The sequence below is a fragment of the Bufo bufo genome, chromosome 2 (assembly GCF_905171765.1).
Source record: "Bufo bufo chromosome 2, aBufBuf1.1, whole genome shotgun sequence".
In the NCBI taxonomy this organism is placed as follows: Eukaryota; Metazoa; Chordata; class Amphibia; order Anura; family Bufonidae; genus Bufo; species Bufo bufo.
In genome coordinates, this window is record NC_053390.1 from 24,136,669 (window position 1) to 24,153,718 (window position 17,050).

A 17,050-nucleotide genomic window follows, 5' to 3' on the forward strand; every position below is an offset into this window, starting at 1 on the left:
CTCCAATCAAAGAGCAGCAGCCGGTGATCAGATTCTCCTCCTGCCCTGAAGGCACCAAGGACAGAATCTGAAGTCACTTTCTCCATTCATGATTCCATACCTGTGGTGACATCTCCTGGAATGTCCTCCTCCACCTCACTCCTACACGGGGGATCGCCCATCATCCGCTCTTCTTCATCATCCACTTTAATATCAGTCAGATCTTCCCCCTGATTTGTCATCTGTAACAATTCAGTACAATACAGCAGACAGGTGGGAAATCTAACAGATCCACATAAGAGACCCTCACAATCTATGACCCCTCTATGACTGCAGGACCCCCCTATATAGATGTGTACAGGGCTCAGCTCCGTCTACCTGAGGATTCTCTGGGACCTTCTCCTCTGGACAGTCCTGGGAATACAGAGGACGGGGACATCTCTCTGGTGGATTTCTCCTCCTGGATCCATCTGTGGAGACACAAGCACACAGTGACTGAATACATGGCCTCCTGTAGATCTGTCTATAGATCAGACTCTTCTCTCAGCTCCTTCACTTCTAGGTTTAGTTATCAGGGGGAAAAAAACAATATTCTGCTCCTCACATCTGTGCCAAAGTCCCAGCCCCTAGTGGGCCACAATACCAAAGAAACCAATGGTCTCTGAGAGCAAACTTTACATTTGGCCATGTTTAAAGAATGAGGATACAGTTTTAAGTGTCAGGGCCCTGCAGCATCCTACCAACCAGGAAGGTGTCAGGGTATCATCGTAGCTCAATGACACCCTGCTTATCAGGTAATTCTCTAGAGCAAGAACCCAAAGTACATGTACCCAAGTTAATCAGCTAGTCAAAGTACATAGAAGAAGTAAAACAACTACTCCCAGTCTCCTCTCCTCCAGCCATCATCCTTAAACCCAACTATGATGGGCAAAAGAAGCACCAGCCTAATGCCATTACTGCCTCTCAAACCCCCACTTCACTTATTACTCTGAACCGTTACCCATCTCCTGCACTCTTTAATTCAGAGCTCCATGTTGGCAAGACGGCACCTGTTTCGGATCTCCCTGTTGGTGCTGCAACTCCCACAGCCTCTTTAGAGTAAGTCCCCAGAATCCTCCTTGTTTATTCTGACTGATGCTTCCCCTACAAGAGACCCCTTAGATGCTCCTCAACAGCAGCTCCCTCTGGGACACATGGACTCCTTACCGCTGCTGTCTTCGGCTTCCAGCCAGATCGTCCCTCCTTTACCATTAGAACAGCAGCCCTATAGCCGCCAACAGGCACCCAGAGACAGGCTGGTCTTTGCTGCCCAGGACAAGGTGGGTGATCAGCACATCACTCCTGATGGTCCTCAAGCTCTGCCTTCTCCATCGGGAGCACTCCATATACCACTTTATTTGATAGTCAGCAGAAATCTTGATCATTTCCATCCCCCATAATTCTAGTGAAGGGATCCCTGGAGACCCGGATCATACATCTTGGGTACAACATTCGAAATCTCTTCCAACCAAATGGGATTTTCAGTCCCTTATCTCAGAGGTCAGAAATATTTGCAGATCTGAAATCACTGAGGTCAGGGAGGATCTGAAAGCTATCACAGGCCGTACTGAACTAGAGGACGACCAAAATATATTTGATTTCTATTAGAACAAACTGAGGCTGTGGTATCAGAAGACCCCAAGAGGACACAGATAACAGAGGCCATCGCTATAACTTAGGGGTTAGAGTTCTCCCTGAACCAACTGACTCTGGAAATACCCACGATGCCCTTCAGGCTTCATTCAGTCAAATCCTCGATTTACCACCTGATCCACCAGTCAGAATAGTCCGAGATCCAGGGCTGTGGCCCCTCAGGGAAGAACCTCTCAACCTGAAGATATTGCAGAAGAAAATATCAGAAGCAAATCACCTTCCTTATGCAGGATTAAATTCCAGGGAACTAAAGCTCAATTATTTCTGGATCTCTATCATTACTCATTAATAAAGTAAATTCTTACGCTCCCTGATGGATATTTTGCTGGACAATAACATCACTTATCAACAAGGACTTCCCTTCAGGGGGGCGGAGCTTGGCCGCTGAGCTGCATGGCTGCTGGTTTCTGAGCTCCTCATCCTAGCTGGCACAAACCCCATTTTATAGCACCTTTAAGACGCTCAAAATGGGCAAAGTGGGGAGAGATCGCCCCAGGGAACCTGCTGACCCACCTGTGAGCCGCTCCAAGCAGCCTGATATGGAGCAATTCCTGAGGAAATCTTCCAAGGGCATCGCTGCAGAGACACCTAAGATGGCGCCGGCTCCTTCTCTTCATTCCGACGCAGATGAATTTTCGGAAGCGGGAAGTATTTCGGATGCTTCCGAATATAAAAATCGCAAGCGGGGAGCGACTCTTTCCAAAGCGATCCTTCGTGAAATCTTGGATTCCGCCCTGGCACCTCTGAAGCAAGACTTGACCTAAATAAAGACCGATCTTCGATCCATCGGCCAGAGAGTCGCTGCGCTGGAAAATTCGCAGGACTCGATTATTTGCTTCGGTGAGGAAACCTGCTCGACACTTTGCTCGCATAGAGAACTTATCAACGATGCCCTCCTGCGAATTGAAGATCAGGAAAATCGAAGCCGCAGACGTAATAGTCGTATCCGCGGTCTTCCAGAAATATTCGCATCAGAAGTTTGCGAATCTTTTAAACCCAGAAAGAGTAGCAATTATCATCATTGCACGCATACACCGCACTCTTCGTCCCAAGCCAAAGGCATCGGATCCTCCGAGGGATGTTATCTGCGGCCTCCTCAGTTTTGTGGACACAGCGGCCCTATTGAAAGCAAGTAGGTAAGCTGACTGCCTGGAATATGAAGGCTCGCAGCTGCAGTTCTTTCAGGACTTAGCACCCTCTACGCTGGCAAAGAGACGTATTTGATCTCCCCTGATTGGCCGGTGACTGTGGATCTTTATGGATTATTAATACTTCATTGCTATTATGTCACAGTTTGGTTTATATTATATGGGGTCACATGTCCTCTGTGCCGGGCACAGCTCTGCTTCATTTCCTCTGTTGGTGCCGACCAGGGCCCCGCAGTCCTCCCTGTTGTTTCTCTCTATAGCGGGTATAAGATTTGCTGACGTTTTGCTCCCATTTTCTATTATCTTTATTTCTCCTTCTAAGCAGCCGGAGCTCAGGATATGGCCGGTGACCCGGTGTCTCTCCTCGGTGCGGTGTTATTTCATGTGTCATTTCCTCTGCTTTCCTCCTCAGCATGGGGGTTGAATACTTTCCCTCTTTTTGGGGCGATGTTCCGATCTTTACTGCCCATTTTGGGATTTCTACAATCATTACTGGAATTAGATGACATGTTTTATTCTCTTTTCTTCTTTTCTCTCCTTTTTGTCTCCGTTAAATGGGTTGTCCAAGATTTTGGAACTGATAGCCTATCCTCAGGGTAGCTCATCAATATTAGATGGGTGAGAGTCCAAAGCCCGGCACCCCCACCGATCAGCTGTGTGAAGAGACTGTGGCACTCCGGTGAGCGCTGAGGCCTCTTCCTAGGACAGGGACGTCACATTGGTGGTGCAGTTTTCCTACCAGATTCCTGTCCCTTACAAGTAACAGGTGTAGCTGAGGACCGGCGGGTAGATCTAATCCTCCAGGGACCTCTTTTAGGACGTCCCATTACTTTATGTAATATATATGCCCCAGTGAGAACAAGCCATCCCTTCTGAGAGCTGTCTGGTCACACCTGGACTCTTCATGGTTTAAAGCTGCTTCTCTGTAGACATTTCTGTCACTGTCCCGCTCTTCTGAATGTAGCTTGTAATAAGGGGGGGATTTGACCTCCTCCTCCAGTCACATGTAGCAGGTTGTATCTTCTCTGCTTGTGGAGTGACTAGAGGATCCCAGACATGAAGGGCAGGAGAAAGACTGGAAAGTCACTATGATGGACTCACACCACGTCTGAGCCTCCAGCAGAACATATGTGCGGAGGGGTTCCTGAGATCTCCCTCTGACAGAAGCTCCGACGTCAGGCTCTATACAGTCACACAGGGGCGGACATTGCCCATAAGCTCCATGTATGGTCTACAATGTATACGCTGCGGAACACGGATTTTACAGGACGCCTCTGATAGAGCAGTGTAGTCTAATATACCGGCCCGACGGAGGCCAGAAGGACACGCTCCTAACATGTGACTGGAACTCTATGGATATGAAGAACACGTAGCCTCGAATGTAATGTGAGAAGAAATTGTGGAGCGCCTCCATTACATGTCACTGCACACACGTGTATACACTGCACATGACGGGTCTTACCTTGTGATATAAGAGGCTGGTGCTCCTCCATTACATGTCACTGCACACACGTGTATACACTGCACATGACGGCTCTTACCTTGTGATATAAGAGGCTGGAGCTCCTCCATTACATGTCACTGCACACACGTGTATACACTGCACATGACGGCTCTTACCTTGTGATATAAGAGGCTGGTGCTCCTCCATTACATGTCACTGCACACACGTGTATACACTGCACATGACGGCTCTTACCTTGTGATATAAGAGGCTGGTGCTCCTCCATTACATGTCACTGCACACACGTGTATACACTGCACATGACGGCTCTTACCTTGTGATATAAGAGGCTGGTGCTCCTCCATTACATGTCACTGCACACACGTGTATACACTGCACATGACGGCTCTTACCTTGTGATATAAGAGGCTGGTGCTCCTCCATTACATGTCACTGCACACACGTGTATACACTGCACAAGATGGCTCTTACCTTGTGATATAAGAGGCTGGTGCTCCTCCATTACATGTCACTGCACACACGTGTATACACTGCACATGACGGCTCTTACCTTGTGATATAAGAGGCTGGTGCTCCTCCATTACATGTCACTGCACACACGTGTATACACTGCACATGACGGCTCTTACCTTGTGATATAAGAGGCTGGTGCTCCTCCATTACATGTCACTGCACACACGTGTATACACTGCACATGACGGCTCTTACCTTGTGATATAAGATGCTGGTGCTCCTCCATTACATGTCACTGCACACACGTGTACACACTGCACATGACGGCTCTTACCTTGTGATATAAGAGGCTGGTGCTCCTCCATTACATGTCACTGCACACACGTGTATACACTGCACATGACGGCTCTTACCTTGTGATATAAGAGGCTGGTGCTCCTCCATCATGGCCTCCTTGTACAGATCCTTGTGTCCTTCTATATACTCCCACTCCTCCATGGAGAAATAGACAGTGACATCCTGACACCTTATAGGAACCTGACAACACAATGACACCGTCATCACCCAGACCCCTCCAGTGCTGTTACTGGAGAATTTCCCAGCATTCCCAGCAGTGTCACCTCTCCAGTCAGCAGCTCCATCATCTTGTGGGTGAGCTCTAGGATCTTCTGCTCATGAATCAGGGGGTAAGGGGGAGTCTCTGTGATGGGGTGAGGGGTCCTGCTCTGCCCTCCTGACTCCTGGAGATGGATGATGGGAGTCACACAGTCCCCCGATGTCTTCTTCACTATTGTGTACTCCTGTGGATGGAGAGAGACACTTAGGGAATAAACCCTTCAGGGGCCATGTGCTCTCCTCCGGCCCTTTCCTCCTGGGTACAACGTGCCTACTTACCTTCTCATGGCTCCTACAACATGACTATTGGTCACTGGTCACATGATACATCACTCACCATACTGGGGGCTGATCTTCAGGTTCTCCATCACTTGGAAGGTCTGGAGGCCGTTCTCCAGGACCCTGGACTCTTCCTATCACTTCCTATGATGGATTCTCCTTCCCGATGTCTGACTTGTTACAGAATACAATAAAGAGGAGAGAAATCTAGAAAAGTTTACCTCTCCGCTCAGCAGGGAGATGATCTCCAAGGTGAGGTCTAATATTCTTCTGCTGATCTCCTTCCTGTCCATCCTCGGTGGCTCATTCAGGAGAAGAGGAGAGAACTGGAGGAGCTGGAGGCTTCTAGTACTGCAGGCGCCTTTATGAGAAGAGGAGAGGAAATCATCCAGGGGACAAGACCAGATGTCACCTCCAGAACCGCACTTCCTGAGCCTGGAGGGGCCCCGCTTCTCAGAGCCCCCACCACATGGATTCCAGGGGCCTCAACATGGAGATTTCTGGTGGCACCACAGGAGATAAATGTCTGATAGATGCAGGTCCCACCTCTGGGCTGTGCTCAGCTGTGTCCAGAACTCCTAGAGAAGAGACTGGAGAGAGCTGAGCTCAGGCCGGGCCCCGCTCCATTCATTATCCTCCTGGATGCAGGGGCCCCTCACCAGGACAGTCAGGGGCCAGCGAATGATGACAACCCCCACTATCCCCACTACTCCTCCCCCCATCATACTAAGCTGAGGAGCGGAGAAGGATTCCTTGTGTGTAATGGAGGAGAATCTCCAGAGGTGACATGTCTGAGCTCTCCACCACACTGTCTCCTCACAGCTCATCTTACCTGCAGGCTGGAGGAATGGCTGATACCAGAGAGAACAAGAGCCCTGACTACCGACCAGGACCTGCCCAGTATCTGCTGCACTGCCAGAGCTGAAGGACCTGGGGTGACGTCACCGTCATGTGATCAGTGCAGGGGGCGGGGCTCAGCAGTGGAGAGAGGGGGTGGTGAAGGACCTGGGGTGATGTCACTGTCATGTGATCAGTACCTCACCCTGCCAAGCTCCACCCCTCCAATGGTCACATGACAGTGACATCTTCATAGGTCCTTCAGCTCTTGTACTGCAGATACACATCAGATCCTGGTGGTGACATCTGGTCTTGTCCCCTGGATGATTTCCTCTCCTCTTCTCATAAAGGCGCCTGCAGTACTAGAAGCCTCCAGCTCCTCCAGTTCTCTCCTCTTCTCCTGAATGACCACCAAGGATGGACAGGAAGGAGATCAGCAGAAGAATATTAGACCTCACCTTGGAGATCATCTCCCTGCTGAGCGGAGAGGTAAACTTTTCTAGATTTCTCTCCTCTTTATTGTATTCTGTAACAAGTCAGACATCGGGAAGGAGAATCCATCATAGGAAGTGATAGGAAGAGTCCAGGGTCCTGGAGAACGGCCTCCAGACCTTCCAAGTGATGGAGAACCTGAAGATCAGCCCCCAGTATGGTGAGTGATGTGTCATGTGACCAGTGACCAATAGTCATGTTGTAGGAGCCATGAGAAGGTAAGTAGGCACGTTGTACCAGGAGGAGAGGGCCGGAGGAGAGCACATGGCCCCTGAAGGGTTTATTCCCTAAGTGTCTCTCTCCATCCACAGGAGTACACAATAGTGAAGAAGACATCGGGGGACTGTGTGACTCCCATCATCCATCTCCAGGAGTCAGGAGGGCGGAGCAGGACCCCTCACCCCATCACAGAGCCTCCCCCTCACCTCCTGATACATGAGCAGAAGATCCTAGAGCTCACCCACAAGATGATGGAGCTGCTGACTGGAGAGGTGACACTGCTGGGAATGCTGGGAAATTCTCCAGTAACAGCACTGGAGGGGTCTGGGTGATGACGGTGTCATTGTGTTGTCAGGTTCCTATAAGGTGTCAGGATGTCACTGTCTATTTCTCCATGGAGGAGTGGGAGTATATAGAAGGACACAAGGATCTGTACAAGGAGGCCATGATGGAGGAGCACCAGCCTCTTATATCACAAGGTAAGAGCCGTCATGTGCAGTGTATACATGTGTGTGCAGTGACATGTAATGGAGGAGCACCAGCCTCTTATATCACAAGGTAAGAGCCGTCATGTGCAGTGTGTACACGTGTGTGCAGTGACATGTAATGGAGGAGCACCAGCCTCTTATATCACAAGGTAAGAGCCGTCATGTGCAGTGTATACACGTGTGTGCAGTGACATGTAATGGAGGAGCACCAGCCTCTTATATCACAAGGTAAGAGCCGTCATGTGCAGTGTATACACGTGTGTGCAGTGACATGTAATGGAGGAGCACCAGCCTCTTATATCACAAGGTAAGAGCCGTCATGTGCAGTGTATACACGTGTGTGCAGTGATATGTAATGGAGGAGCACCAGCCTCTTATATCACAAGGTAAAACCCGTCATGTGCAGTGTATACACGTGTGCGCAGTGACATGTAATGGAGGAGCACCAGCCTCTTATATCACAAGGTGAGACCCGTCATGTGCAGTGTATACACGTGTGTGCAGTGACATGTAATGGAGGAGCACCAGCCTCTTATATCACAAGGTAAGAGCCGTCATGTGCAGTGTATACACGTGTGTGCAGTGACATGTAATGGAGGAGCACCAGCCTCTTATATCACAAGGTAAGACCCGTCATGTGCAGTGTATACACGTGTGTGCAGTGACATGTAATGGAGGAGTTCCACAGTTTCCTCTCACATTACATTAGAGGCTCCGTGTTCTTTATATGTCGGTCATATCCGTAGAGCTCCAGTCACATGATGGGAGCGTGTCCTTCTGGCCTCCGTTGGGCCGGTATAGTAGACTACACTGCTCTATCAGAGACGTCCTGTAAAATCCGTGTTCCGCATCGTATACAGTGTAGATAATACATGGAGCCGATGGGCAATGTCCGCCCCTGTGTGACTGTATAGAGCCTGACATCGGAGCTTCTGTCAGAGGGAGATATCAGGAAACTCTCCGCACATATGTTCTGCTGGAGGCTCAGACGTGGTGTGAACAGGTCCTTACTTTTATAAGGAGAGTCCATCATGGTGACCTTCCAGTCGTTCTCCTGCCCTTCATGTCTGGGATCCTCTAGTCACTCCACAAGCAGAGAAGATACAACCTGCTACATGTGACTGGAGGAGGAGGTCGGATCCCCCTTATTACAGCCACATTCAGAGGAGCGGGACAGTGACAGAAATGTCTGCAGCAAAATGGCCCCAAACCATGAAGTCCCCTCCACCAGCCGAAACCAAAGGTTAGAATGTTACTGGGAACATAACCAGTCCTGGGGGGGGGGCATTATACGTGTATTGTCCACTAGTGGAGATATCTATTCTCCATAAACCAGGAGGAAGAAGGAGGAATAAATGGGGGGAAAAGGTGACACTGGAGATCTGAGATCACAGGAGCAGTGGGGGCCGTCAGTCTGTCTGCAGTTTCAGAGAAAGGGAGATTAATATCACCTCCGATCAAGACGCTGAGTGTCCCGAGGAGTCCAGGTGTGACCAGACAGCTCTCAGAAGGGATGGCTTGTTCTCACTGGGGTGTATATATTACATAGAGTAATGGGACGTCCTAAAAGAGCTCCCTGGAGGATTAGATCTACCCGCTGGTCCTCAGCTACACCTGTTACTTGTCAGGGACAGAAATCTGGTAGGAAAACTGCACCACCAATGTGACGTCCCTGTCCTAGGAAGAGGCCTCAGCGCTCACCGGAGTGCCACAGTCTCTTCACACAGCTGATCGGTGGAGGTGCCGGGCTTTGGACTCTCACCCATCTAATATTGATGAGCTACCCTGAGGATAGGCTATCAGTGCCAAAATCTTGGACAACCCATTTAACGGAGACAAAAAGGAGAGAAAAGAAGAAAAGAGAATAAAACATGTAATCTAATTCCAGTAATGATTGTAGAAATCCCAAAATGTGCAGTAAAGATCGGAACGTCGCCTCAAAAAGAGGGAAAGTATTCAACCCCCATGCCGAGGAGGAAAGCAGAGGAAATGACACATGAAATAACACCGCACCGAGGAGAGACACCGGGTCACCGGCCATATCCTGAGCTCCGGCAGGAGTAATGGGCTGCTTGGAAGGAGGAAGAAAGATAATAGAAAATGGGGTCTCTTGTAGGGGAAGCATCAGTCAGAAGTAACAAGGAGGATTCTGGGGCCTCACTCTGAGGAGGCTGTGGGAGTTTCAGCATCAACAGGGAGATCCGAAACAGGTGCCATCTTGCCAACATGGAGCTCTGAAATGAAGATCGCAGGAGACAGGTAACGGTTCAGAGTAATAAGTGAAGTCGGCGTTTGAGAGGCAGTAATGGCATTAGGCTTCTGGTGCTTCTTTTTGCCCATCATAGTTGGGTTTAAGGATGATGGCTGGAGGAGAGGAGACTGGGAGTAGTTGTTTTACGTCTTCCATGTACTTTGGCTAGCTGATTAACTTGGGTACATGTACTTTGGGTTCTTGCTCTAGAAAATTACCTGATAAGCAGGGTGTCATTGAGCTAGGATGATGCCCTGACACTAACACTGTATGCCCATCCTCCAAACATGGCCAAAAGTAATGTTCGCTCTCGTAGACCAGAGGTTACTCCGGTCTTGTGGTCTGCTAGGTGCTGGGACCTCGGCACAGATGTGAGGATCAGAATATTGTTATTTCCCTCCTGATAACTAAACCTAGAAGTGAAGGAGCTGAGAGAAGTGTCTGATCTATAGACAGATCTACAGGAGGCCATGTATTCAGTCACTGTGTGCTTGTGTCTCCACAGATGGATCCAGGAGGAGAAATCCACCAGAGAGATGTCCCCGTCCTCTGTATTCCCAGGACTGTCCAGAGGAGAATGTCCCGGAGAACCCTCAGGTAGATGGAGCTGAGCCCTATACACATCTACATATGGGGGTCCTGCAGTCATAGAGGGGTCATAGATTGTGGGGGTCTCTCATGTGGATCTGTTATATTTCCCACCTGTCCGCTGTATTGTACTGAATTGTTACAGATGACAAATCAGGGGGAAGATCTGACTGATATTAAAGTAGAGGATGAAGAAGAGAGGATGATGGACGATCCCCCGTGTAAGAGTGAGGAGGAGGAGGACATTCCAGGAGATATCACCACAGGTATGGAATCATGAATGGAGAAAGTGACTTCAGATTCTGTCCTTGGTGCCTTCAGGGCAGGAGGAGAAGCTGATCACCGGCTGCTGCGCTGCTCTTTGATTGGAGATGTCCTCATCACATCATGAAGTGTTCCCCTCTCTGATCAGATTCTTCTCTGATCCCGGCTGTTCCTGCAGGACATGATGGTCAGTCACATCCACACACCCACTGGGGATTATGCGGATGCAGCTTTTATGTCTGTGCTGTCATGATAAACTACATGTACGGCATTGTGCAGGAATTACATGCCGCCAGTGACCTACATGTACATGTGCAGATACCAGAGACACAGTCTAATAGGCTGCCGGTCAGTGGACTACTGCCAGACTATAATGCTGTGGAAAACTATGTAATCCAGAGCATTATACAAGGGATCAGAGGATCACAGCTTCTAGTCCCTAGGAGGGCAAAAAAATAAATGTAAGATTCTGTTTAATGAGTTAAAATTGTGAGAACGAAAACACAAAAAGAAGTATTAGGTCATCAAAGGGGTGTTCCAGTTGTGCACAGGGGGTATTAGATCAGTGGGTGTCGTACTGTTGGAACTCCCAGGATCAGGAGAACAGGGCCTCCTTACCCCCCCCTCCCCCCAAATAACCCGGGTGGCAGGTCGAGCATGTGCATGCAGACAATAGCAGGACACACCAGTGAACTGTGCCCTTGATACGTCGTGGCCTGCTATTGGCTGCACCACCCCGCTGGTGCTTTTCCATCCATCACTAGAGTCCCCAAAACACTGCTCCATATCCATGGGGATCTGCATTTGATCCTTCTGTCGTAAGGGCCACATCCACAAGAAATGGAGACTGTCTGCCTCCAGTGCTTTACATTTTGGGCATCACAACTTTATTCCCATGTCCTCTTGGTAAGGAAATATTCTGTGCTCCCCTCATGGAGGTCCTCTCCATAAGATGGCTTCTGATGTAGGGTCATGTGACCAGACACATCACTCGGCCTCCTCCATTCTAACACACCTGCACTAAACTCTCCACAGTAGATGGCAGGTGCCGGGTATTTGAATAGAGGAGACTCAGCGACCTCGATGTGGACAGCACAAAAGACTTGGCGAGCTAGGGGCCATACCTATTTGCCACCTCATATTGCCCCACAGTAACTCCTATCCCCTCAATGTCTTTCTTGGCGTATTCAATCAAGTCACAGGGGGTGACTGGCACTTTAAATACTCTGTGACCTCCGGGTCTGTAAAGTTCACATGAAGATGGGCTTATATTACCAACTCCCCTGCCTATAAATGTTATAGCCACAGTATTGTCCACCAATGGTCCACAACAGGCCAGACATCAGGGATTAGATCCGCAGGGTATTAAGGAAGCAGAGAAGTGTGTGTAATGCCGGATACCGGCTGCTCATATCTCATCGGGGACTACACTTCCCACTGCTCTACTCTCTGGACTTTATTACTATGGAGGGGGCACAGTGGACTTTATTACTATGGAGGGGGCACAGAGGACTTTATTACTATGGAGGGGGCACAGAGGACTTTATTACTATGGAGGGGGCACAGAGGTCTTTATTACTATGGAGGGGGCACAGTGGACTTTATTACTATGGAGGGGGCACAGGGGACTTTATTACTATGGAGGGGGCACAGTGGACTTTATTACTATGGAGGGGGCACAGTGGACTTTATTACTATGGAGGGGGCACAGAGGACTTTATTACTATGGAGGGGGCACAGAGGTCTTTATTACTATGGAGGGGGCACAGAGGACTTTATTACTATGCAGAGGGCACAGATGCATTTCTACTATAAAGGGGGCACAAAAGACTTTATTACTATGCAGAGGGCACAGAGGACTTTATTACTATGCAGAGGGCACAGAGGTCCAGAGGACTTTAGTACTATGGAAGGGGCACAGAGGACTTTATTACTATGGAAGGGGCACAGAGGACTTTATTACTATGGAAGGGGCACAGAGGACTTTATTACTATGGAGGGGGCACAGAGGTCTTTATTACTATGCAGAGGGCACAGAGGACTTTATTACTATGCAGAGGGCACAGAGGTCCAGAGGACTTTAGTACTATGGAAGGGGCACAGAGGACTTTATTACTATGGAAGGGGCACAGAGTACTTTATTACTATGCAGAGGGCACAGAGGTCCAGAGGACTTTAGTACTATGGAAGGGGCACAGAGGACTTTATTACTATGGAAGGGGCACAGAGTACTTTATTACTATGCAGAGGGCACAGAGGCATTTCTACTATGGAAAGGGGCACAGAGGCATTTCTACTATGGAAAGGGGCACAGAGGACTTTATTACTATGAAGGGGCACAGAGGACTTTATTACTATGGAGGGGGCACAGAAGTCTTTATTACTATGGAGGGGGCACAGAGGACTTTATTACTATGGAGGGGGCACAGAAGTCTTTATTACTATGTAGGGGGCACAGAGGTCTTTATTACTATGGAGGGGGCACAGAAGTCTTTATTACTATGTAGGGGGCACAGAGGTCTTTATTACTATGGAGGGGGCACAGAGGCATTTCTACTATGGAGGGGGCACAGAGAACTTTATTACTATGAAGGGGGCACAGAGGGCATTTCTACTATGGAGTGGGCACAGAGGACTTTCTTATTATAGAGGGGGCACAGAAGTCTTTATTATTATGTAGGGGGCACAGAGGACTTTATTACTATGGAGGGTGCACAGAGGACTTTATTACTATGGAGGGGCACAGAGGGTATTTCTACTATGGAGGGGACACAGGGGACTTTAATACTATGGAGGGGGCACAGAGGACTTTATTATTATGGAAGGGGCACAGAGGACTTTATTACTATGGAGGGGACACAGGGGACTTTATTACTATGGAGGGGGCACAGAGGACTTTATTACTATGGAGGGGTGTCACCGCCAGATATCTGAAAAGTTCTGACAGACGTTCTTCAGTACCTCCTGCATGATGTTCTTTTGTTTTGGTTTGACTTTGGCATCTCTTTTCCTTCTCCCAGCTGTCATCTATTAGCACTGATTGCCTCCCTATATATCTCCTCCCATACTGCCTCACTTTTCGGTTTATACAACTTCCTGGATTGTCCTCATGCTAGATGTTGCAACTGCTGCCTCTACAGATAAGTCTGTTCATTTATTTGTGTTTTCCGGTTGACTTGATCCTAGGTGACCCTGACTCCCTCCGTATTAAGTGTAGGGAGCCGGTGGTCGTGTCCCCTCACTATTATAGGGTGTTCAGGTGTCATACAGTCGAGGCACGAGGGCATGCAATTATCTATCATAGAGATCTTTGCATGGGCTGAGCAGTCAGGGAGAGCGCTAGGGCTTTTACAGGGGTCACCCTTATGTTCCTTAGTTTGGGATCAAGTCAGTCGGTTCTTTATCTGTTACTTATTTTTTCCTGCAACACCATCCGTGACAAGGGGGCACAGAGGGTATTTCTACTATGGAGGGGGCACAGAGGACTTATATTACTTTGGAATGGGCACAGAGGACTTTATTTCTATGGAGGGGGCACAGAGGACTTTATTAGTATGGAGGGGGCACAGAGGTCCAGAGGTCTTTATTACTATGGAGGGAGCACAGAAGGACTTTATTACTACGGAGGGGGCACAGAGGACTTTATTTCTATGGAGAGGGCACAGAGGGTATTTCTACTATGGAGGGGGCACAGAGGACTTTACTATTGTGAAAGGGGCACAGAGGACTTTGTTACTATGGAGGGGGCACAGAGGACTTTATTACTATGGAGGGGGCACAGAGGTCTTTATTACTATGGAGGGGGCACAAAGGACTATTACTATGGAAGGGGCACAGAGGTCTTTATTACTATGAAGGGGGCACAGAGGCATTCTACTATGGAGGGGGCACAGAGGACTTTCTTACTATGGAGGGGGCACAGAGGACTTTCTTACTATGGAGGGGGCACAGAGGACTTTCTTACTATGGAGGGGGCACAGAGGACTTTCTTACTATGGAGGGGGCACAGAGGACTTTCTTACTATGGAGGGGGCACAGAGGACTTTATAATTACTGGAGGGGGCACAGAGGACTTTATTACTATAGAGGGGGCACAAAGGACTTTATTACTATGAAAGGGGCACAGAGGACCTTATTACTATGGAGGGGGCACAGAGAATTGTATTACTATGGAGGGGGCACAGAGGTCCAGAGGTCTTTATTACTATGGAGGGAACACAGAAGACTTTATTACTATGGAGGGGGCACAGAGGGTATTTCTACTATGGAGGGGGCACAGAAGACTTTATTACTATGGAGGGGGCACAGAGTACTTTATTACTATGCAGAGGGCACAGAGGGCTTTATTACTATGGAGGGGGCACAGAGGGCTTTATTACTATGGAGGGGGCACAGGGGACTTTATTACTATGGAGGGGGCACAGGGGACTTTATTACTATGGAGGGGGCACAGAGGACTTTATTACTATGGAGGGGGCACAGGGGACTTTATTACTATGGAGGGGGCACAAAGGGCATTTCTACTATGGAGGGGACACAGAGGACTTTATTACTATGGAGGGGGCACAGAGGACTTTATTACTATGGAGGGGGCACAGAGGACTTTATTACTATGGAGGGGGCACAGAGGTCTTTATTACTATTGAGGGGGCACATAGGCATTTCTACTATGAATGGGGCACAGAGGACTTTATTACTATTGAGGGGGCACAGAGGGCATTTCTACTATGGAGGGGGCACAGAGGTCTTTATTACTATGGAGGGGGCACAGAGGTCTTTATTACTATGGAGGGGGCACAGAGGACATTATTACTATGCAGGGGGCACAGAGGTCTTTATTATTATTATGGAGGGGGCACAGAGGATTTTATTACTGGAGGGGGCACAGAGAACTTTATTACTCTGGAGGGGGCACAGAGGGCATTACTAATGTGAAGTTGGCACAATGGGCATTTCTACTATGGAGGGGGCACAGCCAGAGGGCATTACTACAATGAAGGGGGCACAGTGGGCAATATTACTGTGAAGGGGGCACAATCAGGATTTCTACTATGAAGGGGGCTCAATGGGGATTATTACTGTTAAGGGGCGCAGATAGGGCATTGCAACTGTGAAAGGGTCACAGAGAGGGCATAACTACTGTGAGAAGGCACAATGTGGGCATAACTATTGTCAGGGGGCCCACATCTGTACAAAACTACTGTGAAGGTTGTTCAATGAGGGCAATGCTACTGTGAGGGGGTACACATTTTTTTTAAGTATTGGCAGGGAGGGTGCCAGAGAAAGAACCCGCCCCAGGTACCAAACAACGTAGGCACGCCACTGAAGCAGGGAGCTATTTGCTCCCTGCTCCACCATTGAGCCGCTATTGCTCCACAGCAGCACGATGTCCTCACCCATGGTCCTGCTGATCTGTGTAGGAGGAGGAGCGGGGCAGGCTTGGAATCAGACTCTGCTCCTCCTACACAGCCGCGCCATGTGTCACAGTATCGTGCTGCTGCTGATGGGGAGCTCAGATCATGAGAGGAGCCAGGTGATTGAGGCGAGGAGTATTTATAGTTTTTTTTTCAGTTCCTGTGAAGGGGACAAATCTGGGCATAACCACTGTGAAGTGGGCACTTGGCACATATCTTTAAATATACACCATAAGAGGGCACATATCTACTGTGAAGGGAGCACATATCTTGGCATATGTACTGTGAGGGGGCACATATCTTGGCATATCTACTATGAGGGGGCACATTCTGTGAGTAGACCTGAGGGACTAAAACACTGGGTAGAAAATAAAAGTAGGCACATAAGGACTGATATATCTGCTCTGTAGCATGCTCTGTGTAAGGTATTTAATCTATAATACATGCAGTTCCATTGCTGTAAGTGCCATGCAAAATGCCACAAGGGGTCCCACTGAGACTTTATTGCCCAAGGGCCCACATGGACCTGGAGCCGGCCCTGATGGTGGGGCTTTTGAAATCTTTTAGGTTTCATCAAGTCATCATGTACTGTATGTAATAAGTTCTGACTGGGTGTAGACCAGATTCCTGGACTTTGTCAGAAAGTTATAGAAATCCTTTTAAGGCTGGAATCACACATGCAGTTTTATTTATTTTTTAGCAAAAGTGGATTTAGGATTAATGAATTATACAGTACCTATCATTCTTGCTAGATCCAGGTCCAACTTAATAGGAATTTTATAGGGAAAAACTCACAAATATAAATTTTTGTCTTAACAGAAAATCCCAGCACGAATTCTATGGTAAATTTCATGGTATCAGCGGAT

The 17,050-nt window shown here is 48.6% G+C and overlaps 3 protein-coding genes across 3 annotated transcripts in view; 1 reads left to right on the forward strand and 2 right to left on the reverse strand.

The window, feature by feature from the left end:
- LOC120991124 (zinc finger protein 585A-like) overlaps window positions 1-17,050 on the reverse strand; it is a 2,129,672-nt gene that overhangs the window by 911,060 nt on the left and 1,201,562 nt on the right. The gene's annotated exons all lie outside the window — the stretch shown is intronic.
- LOC120991886 (oocyte zinc finger protein XlCOF6.1-like) overlaps window positions 1-17,050 on the forward strand; it is a 400,346-nt gene that overhangs the window by 382,441 nt on the left and 855 nt on the right. The gene's annotated exons all lie outside the window — the stretch shown is intronic.
- LOC120991133 (gastrula zinc finger protein XlCGF26.1-like) overlaps window positions 1-17,050 on the reverse strand; it is a 50,215-nt gene that overhangs the window by 4,422 nt on the left and 28,743 nt on the right. The window lies entirely within an intron of this gene.